Below are 20035 nucleotides of genomic sequence, written 5' to 3'. Positions count from 1 at the left end.
TGTCAGGCTGAGGGTGGTCTTCCCCCAAACATTTTGTTTCACCTCTCCTCTTTTTCTGAATTTGTTTTTGTTGGCCTTAGGACACTGTGCATTTTACCCCTGCTAACGTGCTTGTGCCCATTCACTAAAAAAATTGACTTACACCTGATTGGCACCCTTGAATTCCTTATTGGTCCTTAGTAAAGTGGTATACTATACACCCAGGGCTGGTAAATGAAATGCTACTAGTGGGCTTGAAGCACTTATTGTGCCACCTCCGTAAGTAGCCTTTAAAACATATCCCAGGTCTGCCACTGAAGCATTTTGGAAGCGTTAAACTGACAATCTGACTTGGCAAAATAACCTATTTGCAAGCTTTAAACTCCTTTTTTATTACATATAAGTCACCCCTTTAGGAGGCTTTAGCCAGCCCATAGGGCAGGGTGCATTGTAATTAAAAGGTTGCACATGTAATTTAATTTTTTATATGCCCTGGTAGTGAAAAACTCACAAATTAGTTTTTCACTACAGTGAGTCCTACCTCTCCCTTAGGATAACACTGGGCTACCATATTACATTTAATAAGTGATAACTTTTGATTGGGAGCAGGTAGGAAAGGCATGTTTGGTGTCTGAGGAATTGACGTTTAAAATCCTTTTTAATGGTAAAGCCTAATTGTGAATCACAATTTTGAAAGTGCCACTTTTAGAAAGTATGCATTCTCTTGTCCTAATCATTTGGTGCCTGCAGCCTGTTCCTGGGTTACATTACTGGGTGTAGTTGGACGTTGCTCTTTGTGTATTCATCTCAGACAGCCACACAAGAGAGGCGCTAGGTGTGCTTGGCTGGTCCATCACAGTCAGGATGGGGGGCGGAGCTGTGCACCATGCCCTGCTCTCACACAAAAAACTTCACATTAGCCTATTGAGCCTGCAGACAGGCTGGGACCACTGCAGATAGGCAGGACATTCTAGACACTTCTGTGAGGAGAAGCCTACAGCAGCTTTCCCACTTCAATAGAAGAAGGACAACCTGCTGCTTGAGGCATCACCTGCATGCTGAGAAGAAAGACTAGACCTGCACCCATCATCCCAGGCTGAAGTAACTTTAAGGGTCAGCTGACTGGTCTGTTCTAAGCTGCAGGGACACAATAAGCATCAGAGGCCACTCTGCACCTGCCCAGGTAACCTGCCACAACTGGACCAGCCAGGGCCTATCTGAGACCTCCTGGCATTTGCTGGAGTGATTTCCTGTTCCCCAAGAGGTGCCACCAAAGTCCTGGACCCATGGGGTGGCATCAGTTGTGCTACTCATTGAAGAAAAGAAGAACTCCTTAATTTTGGGTTCTTTGCAACTGTGAATGGGCCGGTTTGTGCCAAGATCTTGCTATTCGATCTGGTGAACCCGACTCTTTGCGCTACAGCAGCGACCGGCGATGCAAGATCTGTGTTTTGTGCTACAGCACAGATAGCTCACAGTGACCACCAACGCAGATCCCTCGCATCGCTGTCTGTGACACTGTCTTCATGGTACAGCAAAGACTGTACGCGATGCCCAGACTGCTCTTCACTGTACATCAATGACCTGCCACAATCTCTCCCTGCTCCTCGAGGCCTCCTCCACTGCGAACAGACCTCTTCATTGGACTAACTTGGTTCCTGTATGTGGCCCACACTCCTTCATAGTGGGCTTGAACCCAGTCTTGCACAACCAGATAACCACAAGTGGTGCTTTTTGCCTTTAGGTGTTATACTTACCATGAAACTTTACAAAATCATAATTCGTGTTCTACTGATTGGATTTTTGTCATTTTGTTGTCAAATATTTATTATATTTTGCTCTATTTTTCTAAATTGGTGTGGGATTTTTCTTGTGTTGTGTTTTCACTTTATTACTGTTTGAGTGCTGCTTTTGTGCCAAGCTCCCAGAGGGTTAAGCACAGGTTAATTTAGTGACTGTTTTCCCTCCTGACAAGGATTGGCGGTTATTGCTTGAGAAGGACCACACACCCCTTAACCAACAACCCAATTTTTCACATTGCCCATTTATTCTAGGTGCTATACAGAGTTGGACCAGTTACCTATTCTACATGAATTTACAACAAGGAAGCTTCCCACCCAACTTCAAACATTTTGTATAAAACTACCTGCTTGAATGTTACGGGTATAGGAGATAGGGAAACTCCTACCTGCCTCCAAGACACAAGTGAGTCTGAAGGAGCCAAGAAAGACTTCACTCCATATAGCCTACCTTACTATACAATTGAATGCCAATAAGCAATCACACCCAATGAAGAATCTACAGCCTAAAAAAGGCATTGGCCTAATTAACGGGTCCCGGTTTGATGTTTGTACATTGGGGAAATTAGCCACTCACCCCCACCCGTTTATTCCGCTAGATCATCTTGATTCCAGTACTGGACAGCACCTGAAGCCTCTGTAGTGGTGGGTCTTAAGGACTCCTCTCGAAGCCCCAGTGTTCCGTTTTCCTCCACAACCAGTCCGCCAGAATTGTCTCTCGTTTTGGGTAATGGAGAATAACCTCTGAGCTGAGGTCCTCCCAGAGCCCTGATCAGCAGGACTCACTTAAGGAATCCAAATTCTTTCTCCCTTTCTGTTGGACCTGGCCCTTTCTGCACGGTTGTCCCCAAACCTTTTGCCTTCCTCCGCCTATTTTTCTGACCTTCTTTTCGTTGGTTTTAGGACTCTGGGCACAATACCACTGCTAATGTTTATGTGCTCTCTAATATACACATGGTATGATTGGTTTCCACCTGTTTGGCATATTTGAGTTGCTTATAAGCCCCTTCTAAAGTGGTATGCCATATACCCAGGGCCTGTAAATTAAATGCTACTAGTGGTCCTGCAGCTCTGCTTGTGCCCCCACTTACGTAGCCTTTCAAACCTGTCCCTGGCCCGCCACTGCAGGGTCTGTGTGCACAGTTACTGCCACTTTAACTTGGAGTTTAGAACTACTTGCCAAGCCTTAAACTCCCCTTTTATTACACACAGCCCACCCCTAAGGTAAGCCCTAGGAAACATTATGGGCAGGGTAATGTGTGAGTAAAAGGTAGGACATGTGCCTTATGTGTAGAATGTCCTGGTAGTGGCAAACAGCCCACTTTGTTCCTCACTACTGTGAGGCCTGCTCCTCTCATAGGCTAGCATTGGGAATTCCCCTATATACTTAGAGTGGTAATTCCTGATCTGAAAAGAGTGGTGTTGCCATGTTTAGTATGTTTAGAATGGGGGGAATAAATCCTGCTTACTGCTGCAGTTGGATTTTACATTACTATTTTAGAAATGCCATTTTGAGAAAGTAAATATTTCTCTGTGCTTATGAATCTTTGTGCTTTACAGCCTGACTCCAATCATGTCTGTCCTGGCTGACAGCTACACTTGGTACATATTTTCCAGATAGCCAGAACATAGGAAGGGCTGGGTGTGGCACGGATTACATCTGCATTTATCTGCATACTGATGGTCTTCTTGGGCTGGGAGAGGGTGTTCAAACTTTACATTTGTATAGGTTGTGTCCTGCCCTCACACACAGGGCTAATTTAAGCCCTATTGACATCTGCAGCCAGGGATGTTTTGAAAGGGACTATTGTGCACTACTAAGGTTTCTTCTGAAGTCACTCATTGAACAAAGACATTTCTGAGTATAGGTACTGTGGCTCTACCCCATGTTTTATTAAGCGCATTGGAGAATAGATCTGAACCTCTGTCAGAAGGACTGCTGCGTTGCTTAAAGGACTCATCTGGACTGCTTTTCTGCATATTACCCTACTGCCTGTTAACTGCTCTGCTGCTTAAAAGACTCAACTGGGATGCTTTTCTGCTTCTTGCCATACTTCTTGCTGCTCCCTGAGGCTGGTCTAACCAGACCCTGCATGGGACTTGTAACCAGCCGCTAATGGCTCTACATTCTGCACATTGCTAGAGGACTACTGTGCTGCTCGAAGGAACTGCCATTAGAACGACCTGCTTTGTTGTGCTGGCCTGCTGCCTGTTGGGCTGATAGAGGGTTAGCCACTTTGCCAAGGACCCTTATGTACTGGCCCTCCCTGCCTGCGTGGCTGCTTGCGTGCCTGCCTGCTGATCGTTGTGTGCCCCTAAGTGCTCTCCAGCTGTCAGCACGTGGTGAGCGCTGTTTTCTCCTCTTCTGCAACAGTGTGTGTGGAGCGCTGTTTATTCTTCTGCCCCTTGTGTGTGTGGAGGGCTGTTTTGTCTTCTGCCCCAGTGTGTGTGGAGTAATTATTTGCTTTCCTATCCAAGGACATCCGTCTCTGCAGAAGAAGCGCCCCTAAACAGGGTGAAACCAGCATGGGTTGCGCTTCATTGCCTCACCTGATCGAGTATGTGTTGAGCACTCCTTCACCTTTGCAATAGGAGCGCCCCCCCCTCCTCTTTGCCAAGGCCCACTCTTTCCTTTCCGAACGCGGCGGGGCTCCAGGAGAGGACAGTGCGTCGTGGCTGCACCACTGGCTGAGAGCCCGCAACATTTACTGTGGGGGCAGGGGTGTATTTTATTCTAGAAAGTGGTACAACAATTAGAAATTGTGAGAGGTCTCCCTCACCCGCAGTCGCCCACTAACCCCGATTTCAGAACAAGGTGCAGCCGGGTGAGATCGGAGGAGGTCTCCCACACCATAATGGGCCATAAACATTGGATAAAAGTGAATAAACCTCACCAAGACCTTCAGGTGCTTTGTCCCTCTTGCTCGCACAGTGAAGGAGCTGTTGATTTCTCCCAAAGGGAATTGTTGTGCTGCCACTGGCTAATTACCGTAAATAACCTGATGGAGACATATGTGCTTCAGAGCTTGATGTTTATTTGTTACCCTTCATGGGATGTATGTCATCATAACGCATGCTTTTACTACGCATGCCTTTACAACGCAGGTTTTACAACGCAAGTCGTTACAACGACTTGCGTTGGGGGGCGCTGGATAGTAGAATAGTTTAATTTACTATTCCAACTCCAGTCCCCGTGGATAGTAGGGAAGGTTTTGGATAGTAAATTAAACTATTCCCTATCCTGCAGCGCCCCCCAGCGCAATACGTTGTAATGACTTTCGTTGTAAAACCTGCATTGTAAAGGTACTGCGTAGTGAAAGTTGCCTCGTAAAGGATGTTTCCCCCCTTCATGTGACTGTCAAGTCCCTAAAAGAAGTAAATTCATATGTAAACACAGTATGCCCTTAAGGCTTTTACTGTGATAATTAGACCAGTACCTATGTGATTTTTATCATCTTAGCCTGGTTTCTAGTAGGATGACAAGTGTTATCCGAATGGGTGCATATTCTGAAAAGACGATAATGGTTTATGCATTTTTCATCTAACCAAACTGCTGCATTTCATGCACTAATGTACTGATGTATGACTTTTTGCCTTGCTCGTACAGGATAACGAGTACTATCTCAGTATTTGGATAATATGATTCATGTAGAGTTCTTCTTGTGTTATATAATATACCATATATATTTTTATATAATCCTATGTGGAGGTTCTTTTGTGATGTATTGATTGTGTTTCTGTGAGGGAGTTTTGCACAAACACTTTACACATTGCCTCTGATGATAAGTCTGAGTATTCTGCACCAAGCTACCAGGTTACCTCTGGTGTGTATCTTACTTGCTCTGACTATGGTAGTGGGGTTTGCCTTGTTTAGGTGCATACCCTGGCCAACCAGAAACCTAATTTCTAACACAGACCAACCAGTCCCACAACATCTTCAGGAATGTGAAAAAATGGGACTTTCCCTTGTAAAGTACCAACAGCTTGCCTTTAAAAAGTAACATATGTTTTCAGCCCAAAGCCCTGAGCTTCTGCTTCACCGGCTCAAATGTCTGCCGGAGCCAATGAACACTTTGACTATAATCTAGAAATATCCAGATCTCAATTTATTCTTGTCTGATAACAGGAGCGACACTGGCTTGCTGACGAACAAGGACTTGGTCCCTGTAGTTTTAGTATTGTGTCAATAATAACCCTTGTAGGGGCCCCCAGAGGAGGAGCTGGCACCAAAGCCTGGTGAGCCCTCTCTATTACAAAGCACTGCAAGCCATAGTGTGTTCAGAATGAAGTCTTTCAGAAACGTCACAGATTGTCATCCCTTTATTTTTTCTGGAAAGCCCACAAATCTTAAATTACACTTATGGGATCTAGCCTCAGTATCTTTTACTCTATTATTTAAATGGTGGGTTGAGTCAGATTAGGAGCAAACAGTATCCTTTAGTTTAGTGAGGTGGGATTTAAAAATCTCTACTGTATTTTTAGTCCGGAAGGTCTCTCTATGACCTTTCTAAGGTTGGTTCTCAGAAGATTGACTACTACAGGGAGCATCTATCTTTGTCTCCAGAGTGTCAAGATTTTTCAATGGCGGCCAAAATTTAGGGTCCCAAGTATTCCTGAAAGTCTGTGGGTTGAGCACGGTTCCCTTGAGGCTAAGTAATTCATTGTACTTTGCTGGGTAGATGTTGTTACCTAATCTTTCATCATGAGGAGGATATGCTGTGGAACAGGAGTCACATGCAGATTACTGGGTCTGCAGCATCAACTAGGTGCACTACAGCACACAGGCAACTCGATATTCCGCTGCCGCTCCATTCACAAACTACTACTATGTCACTGCTCAGGCAGAGGGGTAAGACCGACGGCACACCATCAGGGCTACCGACTTGGAGGTCGGAAATGGCTCAAGATCTCAGAGGTGCCTCGTGTGCAAAGTGTGAGCTTAAGGGAGCATGAATCTATTGCTTGGTCCACGTCTCTGCATTGAGTCTCCACTCCAGGCTTAAAACCCCTTAAGAGACATCTGTGATCAGAAAGTTTTATCTGGGGTATAAAGGAAAAGGAAGGGGGAAAGGCACTACCCTCCCCCCGGAGGATATTCATATTTGATGAAGGGGTGCCCCGCCAGGCAAGGTTGAAGGTCCCTAAGGGCCTCTGAGCTATCCTCATCAGGTGTGTCTTGCTCTGCTACAGTAAATCACACCCGGGGGTCCAACTAATCTGGGTGCCCACCCTGCAGCAGGAAGTATTGAAGACCCTCAGAAGGCCACTCCCTCCACTGTCACGAATTTGGCAAAAGGAGGCTCATGGAGTCAGGGATTTCTAAAGGTCCTCAGGCTGCCACAGCGAATCACTCTGGACTTCTCAGGCCAAGATAGTGGTAGAGTCACTCATCTTTTAGGCAAGGAAAGCTCGGATGAGTGCTCCATAATGCCCTGCGGAGCTTGCCCGCATTTTTAACTAAACAATGCTTGTTTTCAGCTTGTGGTGACCCTAAAAGGATGGGGTCATAAATGGAAGGAACCAAATGTGCAGGGGGAGCTGCAGGAGCACAGCAGCCTCCCTTCAGAAGATTTCTGGAGTCCCCACCGTAAGTTGGGTGGGACTTAAAAAGGATAGACCCTCAAGGATTTTGAAAGGTTTTCAAGCACTCCTTGGGTTGGAGCTTTTCCTCTTCAGCTGGGAGTGTTGTGAGCTCTAGGTACAGAGACTATGGGTGCAGTCCTTGTGGTTGGTCAGAAGTGGTTCAGCGTGCGATGTCATGTTGGTAAACACCTTCTAGTGGTGAAAGGGTGTAACTACACTGGTTATATTTATAAAAGTGATGCCCTTTAGGGGCTATGTTTCATTTGCGTATAATTAGGATTGCACAACCCATTCAGACATGTCCATACATTTTCATGATGGCTCTATTGAAATATTAATCTTGATAGCTGCTCATGATAAAAACTTGCATGCTTTATTGCCAGTATTAAGTGCTCTCATTACTGGTTATGTTTAATTAATACCCTTAATCCTATAGTGAAATCCTTTGTTGAAATAATTATGTGGACAGCAACTCGTGATCAGCGTTTACATGCTTTATTGCCAGTATTAAGGGCTCTCACCCAAAGTTATCTTCAAGTATTGCATTGCAATATCACTGAATGTTTTTGACATTTGGTTTGATGGTTTAAATCTCCCTTTGAGAGGGATAGGATGAATACACAATGTCATCAAGAAGTATTTCCATCAGCTTATGTATATTTGTAAACTGCAGCATACTATTGAACAGTGTGTATGTTTAATAAATTTACTTTTTCCTAGTTCAAAAGAAAATGCACAGACTGGACAATCATTTTTAAGTGATGATACTTAAAATATTATTGGGTATCTGTGAATGGTGATTACTAGCCCACACTACCTCTTTTCAAAAGGTCTTGAACTACTCTGCTTCACTACTTTATGAGTCAAGGACTACACTGTGGTATTTGGTTCCCAATGGGGGACACATGTAGACCCATTACTAGTGCAGGCCACACAACTAATAACTCATTTTCTAACACCAGTTCACAACTTTTTTTGCCCTGAACTTTCGATTTATAATTCACTATTTTAACCAGTTCACAACTTTTCTTGCCCTAAACTTTCGATTTATAATTAATTATTTTAAGGGGTGTCAGTTCATGTTTGTTGAGATAAAATCTCCAGAAAGTGCTGATTTATCAAATAAAATACCAGAAACTAAGCAAGGTGTCCTGGCGACACAACATTAGTTGAAAAGCCAAAAAGTCAATCATTGGAATGAATACTGCTAAAGCAACCTGAGTAGATTATGGTCACCAGATGACTCCATGACATTGGAAACACTCGTTTCCTGGTCCGGGGCTTTCCTTTACCAACCTAATGCATTCTGGAGGTTGCAGTCTTAGTTACATTCAACTGAAGCAACTGAAATGACACACCTGATAATGACTTGTAAAAGGAAAACCCAGGACTGCAACCTGGAGTCCAGGATGTCATTGAATCATCCGATAAGCTTACTTTTGTCTTGGCATCTATCTTGTGCAAAGATACCTCAGGAACAACAGAATGCTGTATTATGAGTGAATTAAAAATAGGGTTCAGTATTGTGCATATCAAGAGAGGAGGGGACAGCGATGGAGGGATGTTTTGTCTTTGAAACATAAAGGAGAGCAGAGAGAACGAAGTGTTTCCTAAAACAGCAAACCTTTAGTTTTTTTCTAACATGGAACAGAGATGAAGAGGTAATCTAGACTGTAAGTATGTTCTTTTAGAACAATTTTCTCCAGACATTTGCCATTACTCTCTATGGATTGTGTTGGACTCCAGCAATGTAACGTTTTTTCTGCCAGACTGGATGAATTGTTCGGTCATTTGTTTGTGATGAGGCAGATATGAATTCTTTTTGAGTGAGGCAACATGGGTAGATCTACCAGACTAGACATAATGAGATACTTTTCGTTCACTCCTTTGTTGAGATGTGTGGCGTTTCAGTGGGGTCAGTGCAGAGTCGGAGTTGCCAGTACACAAGCCATTGTTAAAGACAGATCTGAAATGATCAAAGTTTGAACAGTGTTTTTGAAGTGTTGGTCAAGGAGGGGTGCCTCCACAATCCAGAGTGTGAGCTCAGGTTCTGTCCTGCCTCCGTAAGATATCCTCTTACACCCATGGAGATTTTGCAATTCTGCTTGACTCCAATCTAGCACTAGAAACTAGTTAAATGCCATCCCCAAATCCTGTTTCTATCCTCTTCTGCTGCCCATTTTCCTTTTCCTTACTCATTGTGTCTCCGTTATTAATGTGTGTGTCCAATCATTCATTTAAATTTATCAACACAGTTTATTTTGTTCTCCCATATCCGTCAGCTTTAGATCACACTAAACACATCTACTAGGATTTTTTCAAGGCTACATAAATGTGACCGCTTTTCAGTCTATCTGAAACAACTACACTGGCTCCATGTAGTGAAGAGAATTATTTTAATACTGCATGCATTCTGCATAAGCTAGTAAATGGACCCATAATCCAGGAAGAAATTTGTCAAACACATTCCTAGGTGTAACTTAACATATGGGTCACGGTTATCATTCCAAGACCCCAAGTAAAGATATTGGAAATTGAACTTCAGAGCCTTTCATGTTAAAAGTGCCTTTGCTTGGAATAATCTGTCTTTCTATGAGTAACATCTGACTATTAGAAATTCATAAAGAACCTTAAAACTTGGCTCTTTAACACTAAGATTTATCAACCTCAATATAGGTTTTCATACATACTCTCTTACTACTAACTGTGTACATTGAATTCAACAAAAATCCATAAATAATAACGATGTCTTTGTTTTTCATAGGGATCTTAGTTGGTGCCAAGATACTTGAATTTGTGCATAGGTTTTGAATACGACGTTGGAATGAGGTGAGACCTAAGTAGTTTTGTGTTTGAGTTAAGTTCTTTTGTGACTCAATCCACTTTCATGTTGAAGAGACAAGCACAAATCCCTAATTGTCCGGAGGTGTTGGGTTCAGCTTGTGGTTTAGAATAGGCAGTTATTGAGGTGGTCTATGTATTCGTTTGTGGAGATGTTATGAAAATATTGATGTTCCTTATGTATTGTTAATCTTAGGTCTGTAGCGAGAAAGATTCCAAGTGCTTCCTTGTGCAGATTGAACATTTACTGGAGAGAACATGGATCATTGTGGGACTGTGCAAGTTATTTGTAGCGAATGGTATATGCACATGTCCTTCTAAAAATGTAAGTTTGATTGGAGATCAGGCGCACAAGCAAAGAGTGATGTGAGTGAATCCTATGCGCGATGGCATAATGTTGATGAGGTGATGCTAGGGAATAGTGCTAAAGGCTAAGAGCTCAAGTTAGGAGAGGAGACGGGTCACTCTTCTTCATGATGAGGACTATCTGATTCACATCGTGAATCGGCTCTCCCTTGTTACTGCAGATTATTACAAAAGCTTGATAGATAATGAGAACTGTGTGACCATCTGTTCTTGTAATTGTGTTAATCTTCAACATACCAAGTACATGGAAGTGGAGCTATTTGTGGTTTGAACAGAAGAGATCATGTCTACAGCAACCACAAGAGGTTCATTGGTTGCCATTTTCTGATCACGTAACATTCATGGTGGTCCATGTTTTCTATAAATATCTTTGTTGCTTAGTGCCCCGATATCCGTGATCTAAAATGAAACCCCAGAGATCCTTATGCAACTACAGTAGGCTTCTGTTTCAGGTCCAAAGATGTAACCGGTCCGCCAAAGCACAATGTTCCCATTCTGTGCAGGGCAACAAACTTTAAAACATATTATTATTCCATAGAATGGGAGCAGGTAACAAATCAAGTGTAATATCGGACTGCACATTGACAATACATTCTCAGCCAATGCCAAATAACTCATTTCAGTTAGTGAGTAAAAACAACAACATTTAAATAAATACCCTTTAATACAGAATAATGAGGGAAGATCATTAAATAGGAGCTTTTTTCGTTTCTGCACCAACTCCTCCTGTGCAACGTGCAGACCCTGTACCAAGGTTGGCATAATCTAGACTAAGTTTAAAAGGAATGTCCGAGGGTTGGCACATAACAGGCTAATGCTCTTAGGGCCAGATGTAGGTAATCTTGATTTACCGATTCTAAAATAACGAATTTTACCGATTCGGTATATTAGAATCGGTAAATGCTATGTAGGTAAATATTAGGTAAGTATTACCAAATCGGTATGATTCGGTATTTACCGATTCGGTAATTCCCATTCATTCCTATGGGCCTCCAGGCTCAAAAGAATGAACTGCCCTTGACTTACTTTCACTTGATTCCTCTCCATTCTGCGTTCAGAGTGACCCTTTAGTTACTTTCCATCCTCTGAATGCCTTCTATTTCTAAGAAATACCTCCTCTCAGTCCCATGCCTGTCTGTTTTAATGCCTCCTATTATAATTCTGCAAAAGGCTGACACCTCCTATCATAGAGCACAAACTCTCCTGTGTTAAAACCCTATCATTGCAACTTAACATTGCTTATTCTCCATCAGCTTATCTATCTCACGGACGATTCACCTGAAACCACATAGCCCCCACTAATAATGACACCTAACTCTTATTAATATAATCGATCGCAATGTAACTAGAGTAAATGCATGCAATTTCTTTCTTGAAAGCACATGACTAATCACAATAATCAACATTTAACCACTGAATTAACGACTAACCTTGGGTTCAGAAGAAAACAAGTTATTTACCTGTAAATTCAGTTATCCAGTATTGGTATCTTTCATAGATTCACATTCTTAGAATCATCCCCGCCGTCGAGGTGGGAGTCTCGCGGTACCATAAAAACATATACACTATAGTCATATTACCATTATACCATTGGCTACAGTGTATAGCAAAGTCACTACAATAGCCTATCTCAGTCTTTTTGTAAAAAGAACCAAACTTGGAAATCAGCCAATCAGGCAGTAGCATCCCCTTGAACCTTCCCCACAGAGCGGCAAACCCTCAGATTTTCGTAGCACTAGTGACAGTAGTATAACATCATGATAAGGTAAGCCTCTCCGGGGAGGAGGGTGGGTCGGATGTGAATCTATGAAAGATACCAATACTGGATAACTGAAGTTACAAGTAAGTAATATTTATATACATAGTGGATGGTGGGTATCATAGGAAGTTCAAGAGATACCATGTCAAACCAATGCAATATATACAAACATATTAATATTGTCTGGAATAATAAACCATACATACACATAACAAAGGCCATATGAAATAGACAATCTTTACAGTACGAAAAAACAAAATATTTTTGCCATCAGGCTTACCTTATCTAAAAAGGTTTCGTAGCACCCCTTGTCCAACTGCTGACTCAGCTTCTGTTGCCAGATCCAGGCAGTAACGCTGAGTGAAAGTATGTACACTTCTACAAGTTGCAGCTCTGCAAATCTTGTCCAAAGACACACCAGCAAACAATGCCGTGGATGAGGACATTGCCCTGGTAGAATGAGTTTCGGCTTGTTTGACAAAGGATGGCCTGCCTTGCAATGGCAGAACTGAATTGCAGATGCAATCCACATTGAGATAGTAGCTTTTGAGATTGCTGATCCTTTTTTTTAGGGCCCCCACATGAGAGAAATTACTGGTCAGATTTTCGGAAGGACACAGTCCAAGATATTTAGAATTTCAGGCATCTTTTGACATCCAAAGTATGCAGAGACTTCTCCGCCGCAGAAGACGGATTGGGGAAGAATGTTCGCAATACTACAGGCTCATTTAGATGAAATGATGTTGGAACTTTAGATATGAATGAGGGATTAGTTCGCAAAAGGACGTAATCATTATTGAATTTCAAATAAGGTTGTCGTATAGTGAACGCCTGTAACTCACTGACCCGTCGGGAAGAGGTGAGTGCCAACAGCAAAGCTGTCTTCCATGAGAGATATTTAATATCTGCTTTATGAATGGGTTCAAATGGATGCTTCATAAGCTGCTGTAGCACTACATTTAGCCTCCATTCTAGAGTAGGAGCTTTAATAGGAGGAAAAGTCCAAAAAAGTCCTTTCAGGAACTGTTTAGTGAGACAATTGGAACAAAGTGACTCCAAACCTGAAGACCTTCTGTATGTAGAAATAGCGGCCAAATGCAATTTAACTGAAGCGAACCTTAGACCAGACTTACAGAGTGACAACAAATAAGGCAGAACTTTATCAGGAGAACATTCCAGTGGATGTAGATATTATTAGAGCACCAGTTACAGAATCCTTTCCATTTTAAGGCATAAGTTTGCTATGTAGAAGGGGCTCTTGCTTTATCCAGAATGTCTCTTCATTCCTGTGGCAAGTTTACATCTTTGAAATCTGCGAGTCCAGGAATCAAGCATGTAGTTGCAGTTGAGCTGGGCAAGGGTGAAGAATCTGTCCCTTGCTCATCGATAGCAGATTCTGTTGTATCTGAAGGCGGAATGGCTTGCACTTGGAGAGAAGAAGTTCTGTGAACCAGTGCTGACGTGGCCATTTCGGTGCAATTAGAATCATGCAACATGGTTCCTTCTTCATTTTGTGTAAAAGTCTTGGGACTAGAGGAACAGGAGGGAATGCTTAAGCAAAGATTCCTGTCCTCCTCATCATGAAGGCGTTCTCCTGGGAACCCTTCTCCGGTTCCCAACTTGCGAAGAAAAGGCACTTCCGGTTGAACCTGGTGGCAAAGAGATCCAGATTTGGTTTGCCCCACCTCTGGAAGATGTTGTCTAGCACTGATTGTTCCAGTTCCCATTCGTGGCAGGATTTTGTTTTTCTGCTGAGAGAGTCTGCCCAGGTGTTCTGCGCCCCTGGGAGATGTTCCACCTTGATTGCTATTTTGTTTGTTCTTCTGAGCCTCTTGGGACAGAATGTGAGACCTTGTGCCACCCTGCTTGTTTAGATAATGCATACAAGTGGTGTTGTCGGTTCTGATGATAAATGTTGATCCTTGCAGTCGAGGAAGAAAAGATTGCAGGGCCAGTGAAATTGTCCGAAGTTCTAGAAAATTGATGTGCATTTTCGCCATTGCTGAAGACCACTTTCCTCTTATGCTGAGGTCTTGAAGGTGGCCCCCCCAACCTTCCAGGGAAGCATCTGTAGTGATGATAAAATCCAGAATTGGTGGTTGAAAAGTGAGCCCTACGGAGATATTCTTAAAACTCCCCCACCAAGAAAGCGTTTCTTTCATAACTGGGGTCACTTGCACTATGTCGTCGAAAGAACCCGTGATCTGGAGCCACTGGTTGTCCAGCTGTTCTTGGAGTGGTCTCATTTTTAGCCTCGCCTGAGGCACTAGCAGGATTGCTGATGATAAGATCCCCAGAAAAGATTTGATCATTCTCACTGAAGCAAACTTTCTTTTTAGAAGTTCTGATGCCAGAGAGAGAAGGCGGGACATCCTATCTGCGGAAAAGAATGCCTTGTCTTGAATAGTGTCCAATTTTGCTCCCAGAAATTGTATTACTCGAGACGGATAAAGGCTTAACTTCTGGGTATTTAGTTTGAGGCCCAGCGAGTGAAACACCAGTAGGCATTTTGTTGTTGCAAGAGAAGCCTGATGAAAGGATGGAGCCTTTATTAGCCAGTCGTCCAGGTATGGGAATAGTTGGACCCCTTGCAGCCTTAGATGCGCTGCTACCGGAGTTAAGAATTTGGTAAAGACTTGTGAAGCCGAACGTAGGCCAAAGGGAAGTACTCTGAATTGGAAGTGCGCACCTACCACCGTGAATCTTAGAAATCTTCGATGCTTAGGATGAATTGGGATATGAAAATATGCATCTTGGAGATCCAGGGTTGTCATGAAATCCGCATGATCTAGAAGTTGAAGGATCTCCTGGAGTGTAACCATGCAAAAGGATTTCTTCTGAAGGTACTTCTTCAGCATCCACAAATCTAAGATTGGTCTCCAATCTTCTGACTTTTTCTTTATCAGGAAAAAGCGAGAATAGAATCCCTTTCCTATTTGAGAATGAGGAACTCTCTCTATCGCCCCTTTTGAAAGCATAGCTTTCACCTCTTTCCTGAGAAGAGAAAGATGTGGTGAATTTTTCTTTAGAGGTGGATGAGGAGGGGGAAATTTGGTGTACTCCAAGATGTGTCCAAATTTTATGATATCTAATACCCATTTGTCCTGGGTTATTTTCTTCCAATTGTCGAAATGCTGTGAAATTTTTGGACTTTTGAATTGTAGTTGCGAGTCTGGTGCAGGCGCAACAGGATTGTCACTGCCTTTTGGCCGAATCTCTGCCCTGAGATTGACGTCTCTTGCCTTGTTGCCTATAGGCGGCTGCCGGAGGATTCCTGTAGTTTTGTTGTTGCTGTTGATAATTGTATCCATAACAACCCTGGTTACCTTGTTGCTGATACTTTTGGTAACCCCCACAAAAGGAGTAGGATCCCCTGCCCCTTGCTCCACGAAAGGGCGTTTTACTATACTGCAAAGCACCCAACGATCTTGCAGTATCTGTGTCCTTTTTTATATCTTGTAGAGCGTCATCTATATGTTTTCCAAACAGGAGGTCGCCATCAAAAGGCATATCAAGGATCTTAGTTTGGATTTCAGGGCGAAAGTTTGTGGATTTAAGCCAGCCCTGACGCCTTAACGTAGCTGCTCCGGCGAGTTGACGAAAGCCAAGAGACGCTATATCCATCGAAATATCTATGATTTCAGAAGCCGGTCTTTCTCCTTCCAAAAGGATCTTCCTTGCCTCCAACTTTTTGTCCTCAGGCAAATATTCCATATATGGCGACATATCTGACCACAATTGTCGGTCATATCTACTCAAAACTGGCCAAACAGTTTGTAGCTCAGACCGTAGCGCCTGCCATGGTTGTAAAACGTTTTCCTATGTTATCCAGGCGCCTCCCATCCTTGTCAGGGGGAGCTGTTATAGGAATGGAAGGATTCCGAGACTTTCTTTGCGCTGCCTGAGAAATTACAGAGTCTGCTTTAGGGTGACCTGTAAGACAGGCAGGAGCAGTGCCTTGTACTTTTTGTTAATCCGAGGTAGAATTGCAGTAATAGAGAATGGAGTTTTCATGATCTTTACTCCCTCTTCCCATATGTGATCAATTATGGGAATAGAACGTGTGGTCTTTCTGTTTAAGTCTTTAAAATCATACAAAAAACACTCTGTTTTTTGCACTGGCATAGTCAGGTGAAATCTTGTAGATGCTCTTTCCATAATGGCATGAAACCCTTCTATGTCCTCAGGAGGATAATCTGCAGCCGGTGGAATCGGTGAAGCTGGATCTGAGATCAGATATTCGTCCCATTCATCAACGGTAGTGGGCGAATTAGGAATTTCTCAATACTCTGCTACCGTGTTATCGTCATCGTCTTGTAACGACTGTGAAGGTATCGTCACCTGGGGCTCAGAAACTGGTGTTGCAGGTGTCACAGTTTGCATCTCTACAGGAGCAGAAACTTGTTGTGGAGGAGTAGGTGGAGGCGGAGGAAAACGACTATTATAGTCCTTAAGCATTGCTGTAAGGCCTTGTAGCAAAACTGCTGGCATTTGAACCATTGGTTCTTGATGAAAAAATTCTTGAGGTTCTCTCAACGACTCACAAGGTTCGTAGTGCTCTTCCTCTTCATCCTCCTCTTGATACTTAATCCTTAGCTTTGAAGGGTCACGTGCCTGCCCATAGGGATCATCATCATCTTAAGATTCTTCCAAATAATGTCTGGGAGGCAAAGGTGAAATGTGGGACACATCATGATAAAATTGTCTGTTAGACGACAATTTAGAACTCAGAATAGGCGTAAATTTTTACGCCTTGGAGTAGCAGAAATATATGTTATAGGTGACTCATATTCCGCTGAAATCGCTGCAACAAGTTGGCATCGTCGACGTTGTGATCATGGTTGTCGTCGACGGAAAAGACATCGTCGACGATGTGGTCGTCGACGTTATTGTTGAAGTCGTCGTCGACGGTGGACTCACCGACGAGGGAATAATGATCGTCGACGGTTGGCTCGTCGGCGATTGGCTCGTCGACGGTATCGTCGTCGACGGTGGGCTCGACGTCGACGGGATGCTCGTCGACGACGGCGGAAGCTTTGTCGCCGGAATCCTCGACGTCGAAGCAGGCGTCAACGAGATGTGAACTATCGACAGCGTAGGGACTCTCGTCGACGGTGCCGTCGACGAAGACTTCGTCGACGGTGTAATTTTCTTCAACGCTGAAGATCACTAACCTTTTGTGGGGATTTCCTCGTCGATGCAGATGTTCTAGCTGTCGACGGAGGGTCCTGAAGAGATTTTGAGGTAGTTTTCTGAGAAACCTTCATCTTATCTCGAGATTTTTCCTCAGAAGAGAATTTCTCTTTTTTAGAGGAGGAGTGACCTGCTTCAGAAGATGAAGTTTTCAAGGTCTTACTCATTTTCTCAGGAGGATCCCCAGATCTATCTCTTTTCATGGAGATGGGGGTGGACACTTGAGATGTAGCACTTCCTTCACCTTCAGAAACCCCTTCAGATGATTTCAACTTCTCCAACCAAACCAGCAGGCGTCCTTCATGATCTTTCAAAGTCTTTGCAGGAAAGGTTCTGCAGATCCTGCAGTCTTTGACTTTGTGTGCTGGGTAGAGGCAATAAATACACTCTTTATGTGGGTCCTCAAAGTGAAGTCTTTTCTTCCCACAGGAAGAACAGGCCAAAAATAAGCTCTTAGAATCAGACATATTCTTCCTCAGAAAGAGAGGAAAAAGGAAAAAACTGAGCAGAGCTCAGGGAGAGTCCCTAACACACGAGGTGCGGTGGGGAGGGTTCTAGGGGATGCTACTGCCTGATTGGCTGATTTCCAAGTTTGGTTCTTTTTACAAAAAAACTGAGATAGGCTATTGTAGTGACTTTGTTTTACACTGTAGCCTATGGTATAATGGTATTATGACTATAGAGACTATAGAGACTCCCACCTCGTTGGCGGGGATGATTCTAAGCATGTGAATCTATGAAAGATACCCCAATACTGGATAAGTAGATTGCTACTCACCATAAAGTGCTTCAATGCCTCGTATGGGGTAGTAACCACTATATAAACACAATTTCAATTAAGTGCTCTTCCACACTAATGACCTTTAGCCTAAAACTAAATGCTGTCTGGTTAGGGTAACTATAAGACCAGCATCAGGAAACCCGCTAGGGTGGAAAGCTTGTTATAAAAGTGGCCAATCAATAAACTATTTATCTAATCATTTTCTGAATAACGGTAATTTGTGTTGGGATGAAAAAGTCCTCTGCATGGTAAGAGATGTGGACCCCCTGCCCTGAGTGCTCATCTATACTGCTGTCTGGAACCTTAATGCTGTTTTTCTTTTTATTATAGGCGAACACAGATCTTGCATGTGTGCCATGACGTAGGCCTGTATCACGGATCGCAGTCTTGTTGGACTGGGAGGGATGCTACCCTCATGGTAGTGGAAGGCTACTGCTTTCACCAGGATTTAAGCAGCACAATCACAGTGGGGGCTGCATGTCGTGCAGTGATCAGGATCTTTTTACCCTGTGTCACTGGAGTGAGGCCTACAGGCACACTCACCTTTTAAAAAGGTTTTGCAGCTGTGTGCTTAACTCATCCCAGGCCTACATCAGGTAGATGTGGAGTGCTGCACGGGGCAGGAATAGTGACTATATGACTATTTATGTGTGCCTGTGAATGGTGCAACACAGTTAAAAAGCAGTACTATGCAGCATATGTACAGTTAGTGCATGTACTGAATGTATATGTGCTTGTTGTGATACAGTACTTCACAGATGTAGTGCTGTGCAGTGCATGTGCAAGGAAAGCATGTGCTGGGTGCGTGTGAGCTTGCGTGAAAGGCAATACATCAAGGGTGAAGTGTTGTGCAGCGCACATGTTAAGTATGTGTGCTGGCAGTGTGTGTGTTTTAAAATAGCACACACTGGTCCACTGCAGATTTGTGCCTGTAATACTACAGTGCATGGAAGTAAAAGTACTGTGCAGTAAATATTCTGTGAACACACTGAGTGCCAATGAGCCTGCAATGGTACAATAAATGGAGGACCCCGTGTTCCATTTTATGAGGCCCAGGCTTGCCTGGTGAAGACTTGAGGAGTAAAGGAATTCCCCCAGACAGATTTGTGTATCGCTGCATTCCTTTGAGCTGAGTGGGACACACTAGTGAAAGCGAGGAAGGGGTTCTTCTTTTACACAATAAAAGGTTTCTCTTTGATTCAGTGATAGATCAAAAGGAGCCTGGACACATCACAAGAAAGGAGATGGTAGGATTAGAGAATCATAAAAGAGTAGGGCTGGGAGCCCGGGGTTAACCTTTTGATGCAAATATCACAGTGGCTGTCATACAGGTGTTAACTCTGGTCACTCAAATGAATTGAGTTGTAGGTCATTCAGCTTCGGAGTCAAGCCTATTGTGGTAGACATCCTTTCAGAGGAAATAAGATAATGAAGGATGTCCACTTCAAAAGAAGCAGACCCCAAAATAAATCTTCAAAGACTCAGGCCCTAATCACGTTTGGGGTTTGGAAAAGGGAAGTTTAGACACCAAACCTTGTCATCTGCCAAGCAGCCAGGTAGGCTGTATGAGGAGGGGAGGCTCTGCGAAACATCTGGCTGTGATCAGAACTGGGGGCAAAGCCTGCTAGTCTCCCTTGTGGATGAGGGGACATCACCCAGGACACCAAGATTACCTGCCCAGGAATCTGGAGCACCATTCCCTGCCTACTTGCCAAGACCAATGTGCCCTGTGAG

General features: G+C 43.5%; 1 protein-coding gene across 1 annotated transcript in view; it reads right to left on the bottom strand.

Moving 5' to 3' along the window:
• The window catches only part of PARP8 (poly(ADP-ribose) polymerase family member 8), a 759201-nt gene that overhangs the window by 708976 nt on the left and 30190 nt on the right, over positions 1 to 20035 (bottom strand). The gene's annotated exons all lie outside the window — the stretch shown is intronic.

The sequence above is a fragment of the Lissotriton helveticus genome, chromosome 2_1 (assembly GCF_964261635.1).
Source record: "Lissotriton helveticus chromosome 2_1, aLisHel1.1, whole genome shotgun sequence".
Taxonomy (NCBI): domain Eukaryota; kingdom Metazoa; phylum Chordata; class Amphibia; order Caudata; family Salamandridae; genus Lissotriton; species Lissotriton helveticus.
This window is presented reverse-complemented; position numbering and strand designations above follow the sequence as displayed.